Below are 13209 nucleotides of genomic sequence, written 5' to 3'. Positions count from 1 at the left end.
TTCCAGTTGGGGATTGTGTAGACTGTCTACGTCTGGAACTGAATTCACATCTGCCAAAACTCGCTCCCTCTTCTATCATCCCTTTCTCTGTTCTTTGTACTACCAGTTGCCCATCCTCAAAACTCTGGTGTCATCTTTGATTCCTTGAGCTCCCTGGGTCCCCAATCCAATCAGGCAGCAAACCTCATCCATTCTTTCTTAACAATGTCTCTTGCAGCTGTCCCCTTCCATTTCTGCCACCACTCTGCTCATTTACACACTTATCAACTCACACAGGACTACTGCAACAGCCTAATTAATCTCACAGCCTCCTAATTGTTGCCATGCTTCCAGATTTTCCAATTCATCCTACACATTCTCTTCAAATTTATCTTCCTGAAACACCTGTTTGATCATTTCATTCCCCTGATAAATTCCTTAGCTTGACATTTAAAGCCCTCCACAATCTGGCCCCAACCTGGCCTTCAGCAACCAAATCCTTGGCTTCAGCCAGTGCAGGCTGCTCCCTGCTTGCTGGGTTCTCTGCCTGCTCCCTCCTGCTCATCCTCATCAACTCTCTGGGGATTTCCCTCCCATTGCACACTCTCCCCCTGCCTTGAGACTCTCTCTGATTAAACCTGCTGTTTGGACCTCATCCTAACTGCACCAGCTGGCACGCATTCTCCCCAAGGGCAGAATCTGTGCCCCTTTTTTGGCACTCAGCAGCCATACAAATGGACTCAAAAATGACTTTTAGTACAACAGTAGGTATCAGATCACATCTCCTCTTCACACAGAACTGAGTTTTTACTAGTTGGAGCTATAAACGCTGCTGTTCGAGAATACTTGATGGGTAAAGCTACCTTTTGGAAAAGGTGTGCATCCTCCTTTCTGAAGCACACCTGTGAGCCAGCCAAGCATGCTATCTTTCCTTTTGTGGTGAGGCAAGGCCTGAGGAGGAGGAAGCATTCCCGGCCTGGCAAGGGAAAGCAGCAGCACTGCTTGAAAAGTAAAGCGTTAGGTAATTGATGCAGCTGAGCCATGTCTTCCTCAGTGATGGGGGTGAAGTCCCTGCACCTATTCACAGCAGTACATTGTTCCAGAAACTACAGGGATTGCTGTGAGGTCCCAGGAGAGCCTACCCATCCCTCTAGATATCACTAATCATTGCTGCCCCTGGACTAAGAGTTGGGGCAAAAGTGTTGGAACATAAGCAGGCTCTGGCAGAAGGCTTCTGGGAAGGATCCATATAGGGCCTTGTCTGCCCAGTAAAATATGAGCAGTTTGCACAGCCAGCACCTTCTGTTCTTCGGCCCCTGCAACACTGCCTAAGTCACTGGGTCTGCCAGCACTTTCTGTCATGTCTGCAGGATTATTAGGTATCAGCTCTTTGCCACCTCCCTCATTTGATCCCTGGACAGTCATCAGTAATTTAATTTCCACATTGAATGAACTTCAGTGACCTGGGGTGGGACAGATTATGGCTTCCACAGAAGGGGCACTCTGACAGGGTTAGGAAGAAGCAGCCCAACAGCAGGATGGAGATGGCCCAGGTATACCACAGAGGGACAGAAATACCCAAAGGTATTTCTTAACAGTTCACATCCAGACTATACCAGACACTGATATGGATGAAATTCCTGCCCCCACCCCAGGCCAAAGTCAATATCCCTAAATTATTCTGCCTAGAAGAGCTGCTGGCCTGAATGGACAGGTAGGGACTGAGCTCTGTCACTAATTGGGGCAGGGAACTAAACTTTCACGTTAGGAATTTCTGAGAGAGATACAAATACTCTATACCTCAGAGATAATCAGGAAGTGTTGGTGAAAACATACAGGCATAATAATGAATGATAGTGCCTAAAAGCAAGTAAAGAAAATTACTTTGAAAAATTTTTCAAAATAACAAGTTAGTGTAAATCTAGGGAATGGCCCCTTTGGCATTGGAAAGTAACTCTCATTCTTGGATCGTGCTGAGATGGAGATATTCATGACTTTAAAACTTACACCCCACCCCAGCTGGCTCAGCCCAGCTGTGTCTACCTTCTGCTCCCTCTCTGCCTCCCCACCTCAGACTTGGCCCCACACAGACAGAACCACCCTTGTGTCCTGAAGGCTGGACTTTATGGTATACCAAGAAATGCCTCCTTCCTATCCCACTTCTAAACTAGAAGGAAAAAAATAACAACTCAGAATCAGACTCTGCTTTCATGAACTGCATCCCATAGGAGGAAAGTCAGAAGGTGACAATCTACTCTAGTGGGGGCAAAACTTGTTTTTCCAGGAGCAGCAGCCGGGTGTAACTCTTCCTCAAACACATGGCATGTAGACTGGAATCAGGCAGCCCTGTGATGGTTTTGGCCCAGAATACAGGCACCAGTTTACTGAACTCCAGCTCTGAAGAAAGGCCCCTGTGTTTCTGACAGGGAGGGGTGTTGTGGCAGGACAGCCTGCGGCTGGAGGGGTCCTGCTGCCTCCTGTAAGAGATACTGAAATCATCAGCCCTGAAACCTGGTGGCTGGAGGTGTTACAAGGCTTCCATCGCAAATTAGCTGACAACCCTTAAAAATAAAATTCAGTGCAATGCTCTGCTGTCAGTTCAGTGTTCTGCATGAGTTCTTCATGTTCTTCTTATGCCCATCTTGGAAATTCTGAAAGTTAAGGACCTTAAAGTAGTGGTTAGACTCTGCTTAGGCCAAGTGGCTTTGATCAAACACCGAGACAAATCCCAGAAAACCAAATGCTGAATGTCGTCTCTGATATAAGGATGCTGATTCATAATGAGGATGGGGGCGGGGGTGTGTGTGTGGGAGAAATAGAGGAACTTTAGATAGGGCAAAGGGAAGCATAGGAAAGGGAGGGGACCGGGGATAGAAAAGACAATGGAATGAGACAGGCATCATTACCCTAAGTACATATATGAAAACACAAATTGTGTGACTCTACTTTGTGTACAACAAGAGATGTGAAAAATTGTGCTCTATTCATGTAATATGAATTGAATTGCATTCTGCTGTCATATAATAAATTAGAATAAATAAAATTTAAAAAAAACTTGGAGGCAAATCTACATCCTACAATATGATGTCTCTTAAGTAAGACGCTAGATATTTTCTGTGTGGTTAGAAAAATTATCTTGAATTTAAACTGCTTGGTTGCCGTATCAGAAAAAATTGCTTCTTCCCCCTACCCCATCTTTATTTCCCCACTTCCCCACTCCTAGTAGTTTGTGTTGATGAGAACATACAGGCATTTCTGATGTGCTCCTCCTGCCCCTCCCCTGGCAAGTGCAGTGTTGGAGCACTGCAAAAACAAATCTCTGAAGAAAACTAGAGGTCTTTGAGGGAAAGTGCATGCAAGGTGCTCAGTAAGTATTTGTTGAGTTAATAATTTGGCTAAATAAACAATTCACTTGAAAAGCAGAACTTTCCTTTTCTTGAACTGGAATTTGGATGAATGTGTCTTCTCTGTTGAAGACCATGAAGAGTTCTCTGCCTAGTAGGTAGAAGGGTGAAGAGAAAAGAAGCAAGGAACTGACAATTGGCAGTAGGAGCTAAACTCTGAAAAGAAGACCAAAGGGTCCACTCCAGTTCCATGCCCTCCTATTGATGAGGCTATATGGAAATTGATTCAGTAGTAAAGGATCTATAAATGGGGCTGTGGTTGTAGCTCAGTGGTAGAGCACTTGCCTGGCATGTGTGATGCACTAGGTTCCATCCTTAGCACCACATAAAAGTAAATAATTAAAAAAAAAAAAAAAAACAGGATCTAGGGTTGGGGTTGTGGCTCAGTGATAGAGCGCTTGTCTCATACGCATGAGGCCCTGGGTTCGATCCTCAGCACCACATAAAAACAAATAAAAAAAAAATATATTGTGTCCATCAACAACTAAAAAAATATTTTTTAAAAAAAGATGTATAATTGACTGGAAAGAAAAAGGCATCTTAAGATATCTACTGGTAGTTTCTCTGCAATGTGCAAAATTGGTGACATCTTACAAAGCCCTCTGAGAACTGGATCAGGTTGAAATGTAGGTTGAATATTTCCTGATGGCTGGAAATATTCTGACCTAGTCACAGGATACCCTGATTCTTTTTCTTGAAACACTGGAGAATTACCTCCAAGTACATTTCTAATTGGACTAGTGAGTTTTTTGTTTGTTTGTTGTGAGCTATTTATCGGCCATCTGCAGTCCAATCTAGTCATAGGCTGAGTCCCCTGGTCAGAATAATCTCACAAATGCTTGCTCTCATTTACCTATATTTTGAACAAATGTACAAGCATATACCAACTGCCAACCATGAACTCCCCAAGGACTATAAGCAAGAATGTAATGATATATCCCCCTCAAGGAACTGACAGTTTAGAAGTAAAGATGAGATCTCGTGAGAGAGGTATCCCCAAAGAAACCAAGCCAGTGCATGAGATTGTGGTGAATCTGCCACATCCCTCTTCTGTAGTCAGTGCAAACTAGTACAACCATCAGGGTAAAGTGAAACTACATGTGTATTCCAATCACTCCAACTCCATAACAAATTATCACAAAACAACAATAAAATAGCCATTTAGTATTTTCCTATGGATCAGGAATTCAGACAGGCCTCAAAAGGGGTTGGTCCCTTTCTGCCTCCACAATGTCTTTGGCTGGAAGACTGAATCATCATAAGGCCTATTTATACTCTGTTTATGAGGGTCCTAACAGGATATAAACAGAGCACTTTGGCCTCCATGTGTGACCTGGGCTTCCTCATAACATGGTGGCTGGGTTCCCAGAGCAAATGTCCTAAGTGAGAGAAAACAAGAGGGAAGGAGCTAATAACAAACATCCTTAGAAGTTCCACAGTGTTTCTTCTGCTTCTGTCAATCAAGGCAGCTACAAAGAGCTGCCCAATCTTTTTTTTTTTTTTTAAACATACTTTTAAAAAATATTTTCTTTTTAGTTGTAGATTTATATTTTTATGTGGTGCTGAGGATCAAACCCAGTGCCTCACACATGCAAGGCAGGCACTCTACCAGTGAGCTACATACAGCCCAAGCCCAAGAACTGCCCAATTTTTTTTAATATTTATTTTTTTAGTTGTAGTTGGACACAATACCTTTATGTTATTTATTTTTATGTGGTGCTAAGGATCAAACCCAGGGCCTTACACATGCTAGGCGAGTACTCTACTGCTGAGTCACGGCCCCAGCCCAAGAACTGCCCAATCTTAAAGGGAGGAAACATAGACTCCCACCACCACCACTACTCAATGGAGAAATGCCCCAACACCCAGTGTGAAGGTAGCATGGGATATATACACATATGTATACATGCCCATTTTTAGAAAATACAGTGTCAATATGAAATGCAAAAAATGTGTTTTTGTATGCTTTAATTCATTGATCCCAGGAAATTTTCTTCTATTCAACAGAAAAAAAATAGTTATGCCTAAGGTATTTATTGTGTGTATTTATTATTTATCCATCTATCCAGTAAATACTGATTGAAGTACTTGCTAGGTGCTAGGAATACAAAGAGAACATAAGGTAGCCTTTTTCCTCTTAAATAAACTTCTAGTGTGTAATAGTTTAATGCGACCCATCCTAATGCCCAGTGATAAAATGATTTAATAAATCACAGTACACAATTCTATGAGATACAAGCTTGAGACAACATAATGAAACATTAGTAGACTTTTATTTTGATCTTTAAAAAAAATGGCTTTGAAAGACTATGTAGAATGATGGTAGAAATGTTGGATAGAACTGAAAACGGGGGGGGGGGGGGGGCTGGGGTTGTAGCTCAGTGGTAGGACGCTTGCCTTGGCATGCATGAGGCACTAGGTTCGATCCTCAGGACCACACAAAAATTAAAATGTATTGTGTCCACCTAAAACTAAAAAATAAATATTAAAAAAAAAGAAATGAAAAATCAAAGTTGTGTGTCTACCATGATAACAATTATGTAAAAATATTCATGCAGGGCTGGGGTTGAGGCTCAGAAGTAGAGTGCGTGCCTAGCATGTGTGAGGCACTGGGTTCAATCCTCAGCACCACATAAAGTAAAATAAAGACGTTGTGTCCACCTATAAATAAAAAATAAAATATTTTTTAAAAATATGCACGCATATCACCAAGAACTAGAAGAAAATATCCAAATGTGAACTCACTTGTTGAAGTGGGAATATGGAAGATTGTTTTTCTGTTTTCAGGGTTTTTTTCCCCCCTAAAGTACTTTTCAATGTTATATTGCCTTTAAAAATTGAAAAAAAATCTAGATAAGAAGAAAAGGGGTACAAATAAAATTTTATAGATAAAGAGAAGGGAAAGTTCTCGTGAGAATCTAATGGGAGAGAATTCATGCAAGAGGTGGCATCTGGATTTTAGTAGAAGGAAGAAGTAGGAGTCAAGACATGAAAACAGGAAAAGATGTCTGTAGAAAACTATAGAGAAGCCAACCTGAGCTGGGTTTAGGGGCCCACGGGATGATGGGACTGAATGGAAAACGGGGTCTGAAGTACTATAGGAAGGATCACAAATGTTATTAGGAGATACCCTGAAGCTTGTGGAGCAGAAACTCAAAGCAGTGCTGAAGGAGGGTGGCTCTGCCCACAGTCCTGCAGGTGGACCAGAGCTAGAACAGCTGATGAGAGAGGGGCTTTCTTTGAGGAGGCTACTGTAGTAACCCAGGGCCTGGCTTCCTGAGGTGGCAAAGAAGAGAGAGCATTAGTTGAAGGATGACCACAACCAGTGCACACAACTCGAGTTTTCAGTCTCAGTGGTTGAAAAGATGGTGGCACAAATAATAGCAATGAGGAAGGAAAAGGAGTGGAGCAGAGAGAAATTTTAACCATGTCACCCTTGAGCTGCTATTGGAACATCCATGTGAAGATGACAATGGATTGTTAGAAATCTGAATCTTAAGTAGGAGATCCTTACCTTAGGCAGAACACCTTGGATGTAACCCATCCTCAGAATGTTCTTCCTTTGGCTATCTTTACCAATTCCTTCCTGTCTTCATTAAGATCTCTATCAAAAAAAAAAAAAAAAATCTCTGGGCTGGGAGTGTGATTCAGTGGTAGAGTACTTGCCTAGCCAGCAGAGGGCCCTGGGTTCCATCCCCAGCACTGGGGCAAAAAGATCTCTGTCGAAATATCACTTCTGCATTCATTTTCATGGCATGTGACATGCCATCACCTCACCCTTTCCAACCCTTCATTGCACATACCTAAATGCCCCAACTAACAACCCCTGTAGAATGGAACCCTGACTTCATCCTCCTGTCAGAGGAACTGAACACTAACTATGTAGCCAGACACCATGATGGATGTTTGTAATCCCACTAATTCAGGAGGCTGAGGCAGGAGGATCACAAATTCAAAGCCACTGTGATCAACCAATTTTGTCTTGAAATTAAAAGGATTGGGAATATAGCGCAGTGTTAGAGTGCCTCTGGATTCAATCCCCAGAAACACACGCATGCACACACAAAAAGCAACTCCACAAATTTCTACTGTGAATTTATGCAACAAACAGCATGTTTTTCTGACTCCTTTAGTTCAAGGGTTTATATTTTTCCTGCTATGTTATAGGTCAAAATTACAACCCATATGGGCACAGTGGCAAACACCTGCAGTCCCAGTAGTTCAGAAGGCTGAGGCAGGAGTATCACAAGCAGGTAGTGTTGGCTTTTCTGCTGCTTCAGCTTTTAGTTGAGATGTTTTTTCTTCTTGTCATGGCTCAGGAAAACTTAGAAGTGGTTTTAGAGATCAAGCAGTTGGACTGTCGTTTTACAAAAGGCCTGGAAGCCCACAGAAGGCCTGGAGTGCCCCCGCCCTGCTTGATCCTGGCATCTGAGGAACCAGGCTGCTGTGCTCTTTTCTCCTCTCCTTTCCCTTCCCCATCATGCTGCTCTCTGGTGCCGGGTCACCAATCTGGTCTGACACTGCTGGGACCTCCCATTGCCTCCTTGGGTCAGACTGTTCTTTCAGCTTCTGGTCAAAGAGACAAGAGGCTGCCCAATCCTTGCCTCTCTTGAGTGGAAGTGATGGGAAGACCTCATGGTGGCTGAGAAAGGAGAGTGGATCACGGTGCTGATTCTAGCTCCCTTTGAACCACTCAGAGTCTACCCCAAGATGGCTGGAGAGGCTGCAGGAGGCCTTCCTGGCTGGACCTAGCCTGGGTGCAGGCTCACTGGGATGGAGCTGGGGGGCAGGCAACAGACCTTCATCCTGGGAAAGGCAGGAGCAGGGGGGGACGGACTAGGCCCTGGGGTTAATATAGAGCAGAAGAGCGACAAGGACAGATGAATGTGCCACAGGGAGCCAGGGGCAGGCGGGTGAGGTGTCAGATGGGCACGCTTTCCTCCAGGGGCAGGCAGGTTGTGCGAGAACTGAGGCGGAGGAGAAGGGAGTGATTAGCAAGTGGAGAGTGAGTCACGCATCCAGTCCCCTGGCAGCCCCATGCGCTGTGCGCCCTCCTGGGTATGGCTCCATGCCAGGCTGCACAGCTGGTACAGAAAGGGGGCCAGGGCTCCCATGGGGCCTCTAGAAGATGAGCCTGGAACCTGGCTTCTAATGGCCACCTGCTCCTGGCTTGAATTCAGAGTCGCGTGGCAGCTCTGCCTCTGGGCCTTGCTTGCTTTTCTTTTCATGGCTCTGAGCAGACCCTGAGCTAACAGGCAGTATTGCTCCCCACTGCCCTGGCCACCTCCATAGACTGAAGGCTTCTGGTTTCTAGGCTCTTTGAGCTGTGAGGGAAGCAGGAGCAACCAGTGTCCCCCCACAGCACTCCTTTCACCTGGGCCAGCCCTGAGGAGGACAGCAAGGCCCAGGCCCACCTACTGCAACGGGGAGAATCTGGCAGGACAGAGACCCAGAGAGACAACACAGCCATGCTGCCTCTCTGATGACATTTAGGTCACTAGTTTTCCATGATACGTTGAGTTGTGGGCAAAAGAAACAGCTGGTTTTCATTCCCTACCATGGGCTGAGAGCTGCAGTGGTTCTCAGGTGGCCAGGTCTCTCATCCTGCGGCTGCACTCCTGGCCAGTGTTTTCCAGAGCTGACTGACCTCTCTTCCTCACCCACATGAAACCCAGGTTGACATTTCACTGAATTCTAGTTAGAGGTCCCTGAAAGGGTAGGAGTGGGGACAGGGTGGCCATGGGCAGAGAAGACCCCAACTGTAGAGAGGGAACCTGCCACAAGAGGCCTCAGGATGAGCCAGCACTTCCCTGGAGCTGCCATTTCTTAGGAGCTTCTGCTCCTAATGCTACCCCCTGCATAGGACCTGGGCAAGGAGAGGGATGAAGGGCCACAGTGATCGTGCCATCCTGACCCTTGTTGCTGTTCAGGCAAGGTGCTGCTGGCTCTTCTGAGGTACCCTTTGGATGTGGGCAGTAAGTCAGGTGCCACATGCCAGGTGTAGCCTTTCAAGTTGTGCCAACAGCCCCAAAGGACCAGGAAGTTTTACATGCCCTTGTGGTGATCCCTTATGTTTGCCCTCTCCTGCCAGAAACAGGGTGGGGAGAGGGGGTTGGGAAGCTGGAGGCCACCCCTCTCCTCAGCTAGCCCCAGGACAGGGAAGAGCCAGGGGTGCTGCACGCCCCATCTTTCCCCGCTGCTAGACACTGCAGGAGGGGATCTGGCCTCTGGCACTCAGCATCCCTCCCCTGCCCTCTGCGTCAGTCTGCGGATTTATTGAACAGTTAATCTGCTCAGGGCCCTGTCTGCTTCACCTTTGGCTGATCACTTTCTTTCCCTGTATCCATTTTCTCCGTCTGCAAAATGAGATCAATAAATCTCAGTGCTGAGGTACGAGGCCCCTTAACAGCAGAGCTGGTGAAGGAACAATAGCCAAGGGCCTTCACTCTTCTGCGCAGCCTGAGCCAGTGTGAGGCAATGACGCAGTTTCTCTCTAATGGCAAAGACGTGCAGAGAGTGAGTCATGGTCAGGACCCTTGTCTCCTTGCTGCCTCATGGCGTGGGTGACAAACTTGGCCTGTTCAAGTCACAGATTCACTGGAGGCCAGGAGTGAATGGGCTCCTGGTATATTTGGTGGGGGTGGGGGGGGAATATATTGGTGTGGTATGCATGTGGTTTGTGAGGTGTATGGAGGTTTGTGAGTGTGTGTGTGGTATTTATGGTGTGTAAGGTGTGTCTGTTCTGGTTTGTGGTGTGTGTGGTGTGAGGTGTGTGTAGTTTGTGGGGTGTGGGGGGTGTGGTTTGTGGTGTGTGCGGTGGGTTGTGCGGGGTGGGTGTGTGTAGTAGGAAGTGTATATGTGTGGTACTGAGCCACCGGGGGTGCTGCCCGGTAGCTGAAGTCAAACCATGGGAAATATCCCCATTTATTTTGCCCCCTGGGACTGCTCTAGGGAGGGGCTTTGGTTTGAATTCCTGATTGTGGTTCTTAAAGTGTGGTTTGCAGCCTGGCTTAGAGCGGAACCCATCTGTGGGTTTTATGTAAAGTGCAGGTTCAGTTTACTGACTGAGAACCCCTAGGTTGACGCCTCACCACCTGCACCTTTCCACAAGATCCCGATAGCTCTTCAGCACACTCAGGCCTGAGCACCACGGCTGCAGCCGATTGGGTTCACACAGACCCCTGCCTACTCTGTGTGGGTCACCACTTGCCAGTGTGTATTTTCAGGGGTGGCAGCAGTCACCTCTATGGGTTACTGTCATCCTTGTGTGCTAACATTCTTGAACTTTTTGGGGGGTAGGGTGGGGTAGAGGGTTAACCAGGAATTGAACTCAGGGGCACTTGACCACTGAGCCACATCCCCAGCCCTATTTTGTATTTTATTTAGAGACAGGGTCTCACTGAGTTGCTTAGCACCTCACTTTTGCTGAGGCTGGCTTTGAACTTGCAATCCTCCTGCCTCAGTCTCCCAAGCTGCTGAAATTACAGGCATGTGCCACTGCACCTGGCCCATTCTTGAACTTTTTAACATCGTCTCTGATTAGCCTGCATCACATTGCACCATTTTGTGAGTGGATTTGTTTCTTAATCATTTTATATCCTTGAGAGTAGACCCATTTCCTGTTTTTTTTTTCTTGTTTCCTTTTCCCAGTATCTAATGTGGGTATAGAGTGTGTGTGTGTGTGTGTGTGTGTGTGTGTGTGTGTGTGTGTGCACGCGCGCTGGGCCAAGATTCATATGTACTTAGCATATGCTGTACCACTACACCACACCCCAGCCCCTGGTATGGGAGTTTTGCCCTCAGCCTGTGCTAAACTATTTGCTGAAACAAAATGGTCACTTAGAGAGGGCCTGGAGGACCCTCAGAGCCATGTGTGGAGGAAGCCCTCTTTGCAATGGACCACATACCTTCAGCTGCCTGTTCAACAGCCACCCCTTCCTGGGGTGACCTGCCTTGTCTGGCCCACCTGCCCTCCCCATGTAAGATGAGGGCCAGGCTCCTTCCGGCAGATCCAGAGCAAAAGACACAGCAGAGGCAGCAGCAGGTAGCACCCATGTCTTCATCTTCTAGGTGGGTGGATGGGGGCTCATGAGTCTGGTCACTTAGCGTTGCCTCAGTGCTCAGCCCTCCCAGCCCTTACCCCCCTGCTTCCTGTCAAGCCCAGCAGCAGTGAGAGCACCCTTCTGCAGGGAGAGACCCTGGTGCTGCGACTCACCATGAGACTTCAGAGAGCAGGGTCTGGGAGAGGGATAGCATGTCTTCAAAGCCAAGCAGCCCCTGGTGGGAGCAAGAGGTCTTGAGGGCTTTCATGATCTAAGGTTTCTCAAGCCTTTCACCTCCCCCTACCCTCATGGTGAATCAGATTTTAACTAAAACCTGTAAAGTGCAAAGTCTTGCAGAAATCATTACAAGAATCTTCTGGAAAATAGGGATTGACAGCACTCCCTGCAGGGATGAGGATGAAAGTAATTCAGGGCTTACTAAGCCCTCTGGGCAACAAGTCCCAGGGCACCCAGCAGCCATCTTTGCCATCTCAGTGCTATCCTATTCATGGTCTCATTAAAAGAAAACCAAAAGGGCCATATTGGAGCTGGGGGTGTAGCTCAGTGGCAGAGCGCTTGCCTGGCATGTGTAAGACCCTGAGTTCCATCCCCAGAACTGAAAAACAAAGCCAGCCATATTATTTGGCTCCCATCTGGTCTTTTGAAATGTAAGGAGGACTTTAATCCATAGAACATTAAAGAATTAAATCACTTTGCAATAACAAGGAAGCTACCAGCTGGCCCTTACAAAGTGACCTTGCCAGAGTGGATGGGGAGTGAATGGCACCACATGGGCCTGCCTTTCCTCTCAGGGAAGAGTGAGCAAGGGCACCATTTCAGGTTCCAAATTTACCCCAAAATGACTTCCCAAATGCAGAAAATTTATGCCTCTGAACAACTTATATCCAAAACATCACTGGCTTTCTTCATCCCACTGTACCCACCCTAAGCCAGCCCCCTTCAGTTTCCTATTCCAGGTCAAAAATTCCAACATGCCCTTGTCAGGAAGTGTTGGCATTTCTAGGCCCTCAAAGAAGGCCCTCAGAGGAACAGTATGGAAAAGTCTAAAAGGAGAAAATAAATTACCTTGGTAGATGAAACAAGAGAGTTCACCTCATTCTTCCCCCAAGCCTGAATCTAGGACGTACCACTGCTCTTCCTGAAGCCACCTTTCTCTCAAGGGGAAGAACCTCATACTAAATCTGTGGAAGAAAGATGAAGAGGCAAACTGCCCAACAGTCTGGGAGCACTCTAGTGGCACAAACTGGCCTGCCCCTTCTCTAGGAGCCACAGAGAGGGAGCCTAAACGTCTAGACCTGGGAGCGCAACCTACAGTGGAAGATTCCCACACATGCTCCTCTGGCAATGGTGCCCCAACTTTTGTGTCCCCAGGAAAAAGAGAAAAAGGGGAATCTTTGGGAGGCAGGATGGAAACTGGAGCCGGCCTTGGAAGCACTGTGAGGAGGCAGCTTGGGATCTACTTTCCCCAAAAGGGCTGTTGAGGAAGCAGTTTGAGGTCAATCTTCCCACCAAATGATACTCTTGCAGACTGAGCCACTTGGCTGGCTCTCCTTTCATCTCACTGCTCCACCCTGGGCTCTTTACCAGCTGTGGAAACTACCCCCTGGTACTTGTTGAGTACTAAGGCCTCTTGACCAATGGTGCCCTTTTGGAGGAACTGGCCATTACCACCCTGGGTAGCACTCTGGCCCACTCAGATTGGGGAGATCCATCTGAGGTGTGAAGTGGTGAGGAAGATATCTCCCTGAAGGTGAGTAGTGATC

Source organism: Ictidomys tridecemlineatus, chromosome 2 (assembly GCF_052094955.1).
Source record: "Ictidomys tridecemlineatus isolate mIctTri1 chromosome 2, mIctTri1.hap1, whole genome shotgun sequence".
NCBI lineage: Eukaryota > Metazoa > Chordata > Mammalia > Rodentia > Sciuridae > Ictidomys > Ictidomys tridecemlineatus.
The sequence above is the reverse complement of the archived record's forward strand: the minus strand, read 5'-3'. Positions refer to the sequence as shown.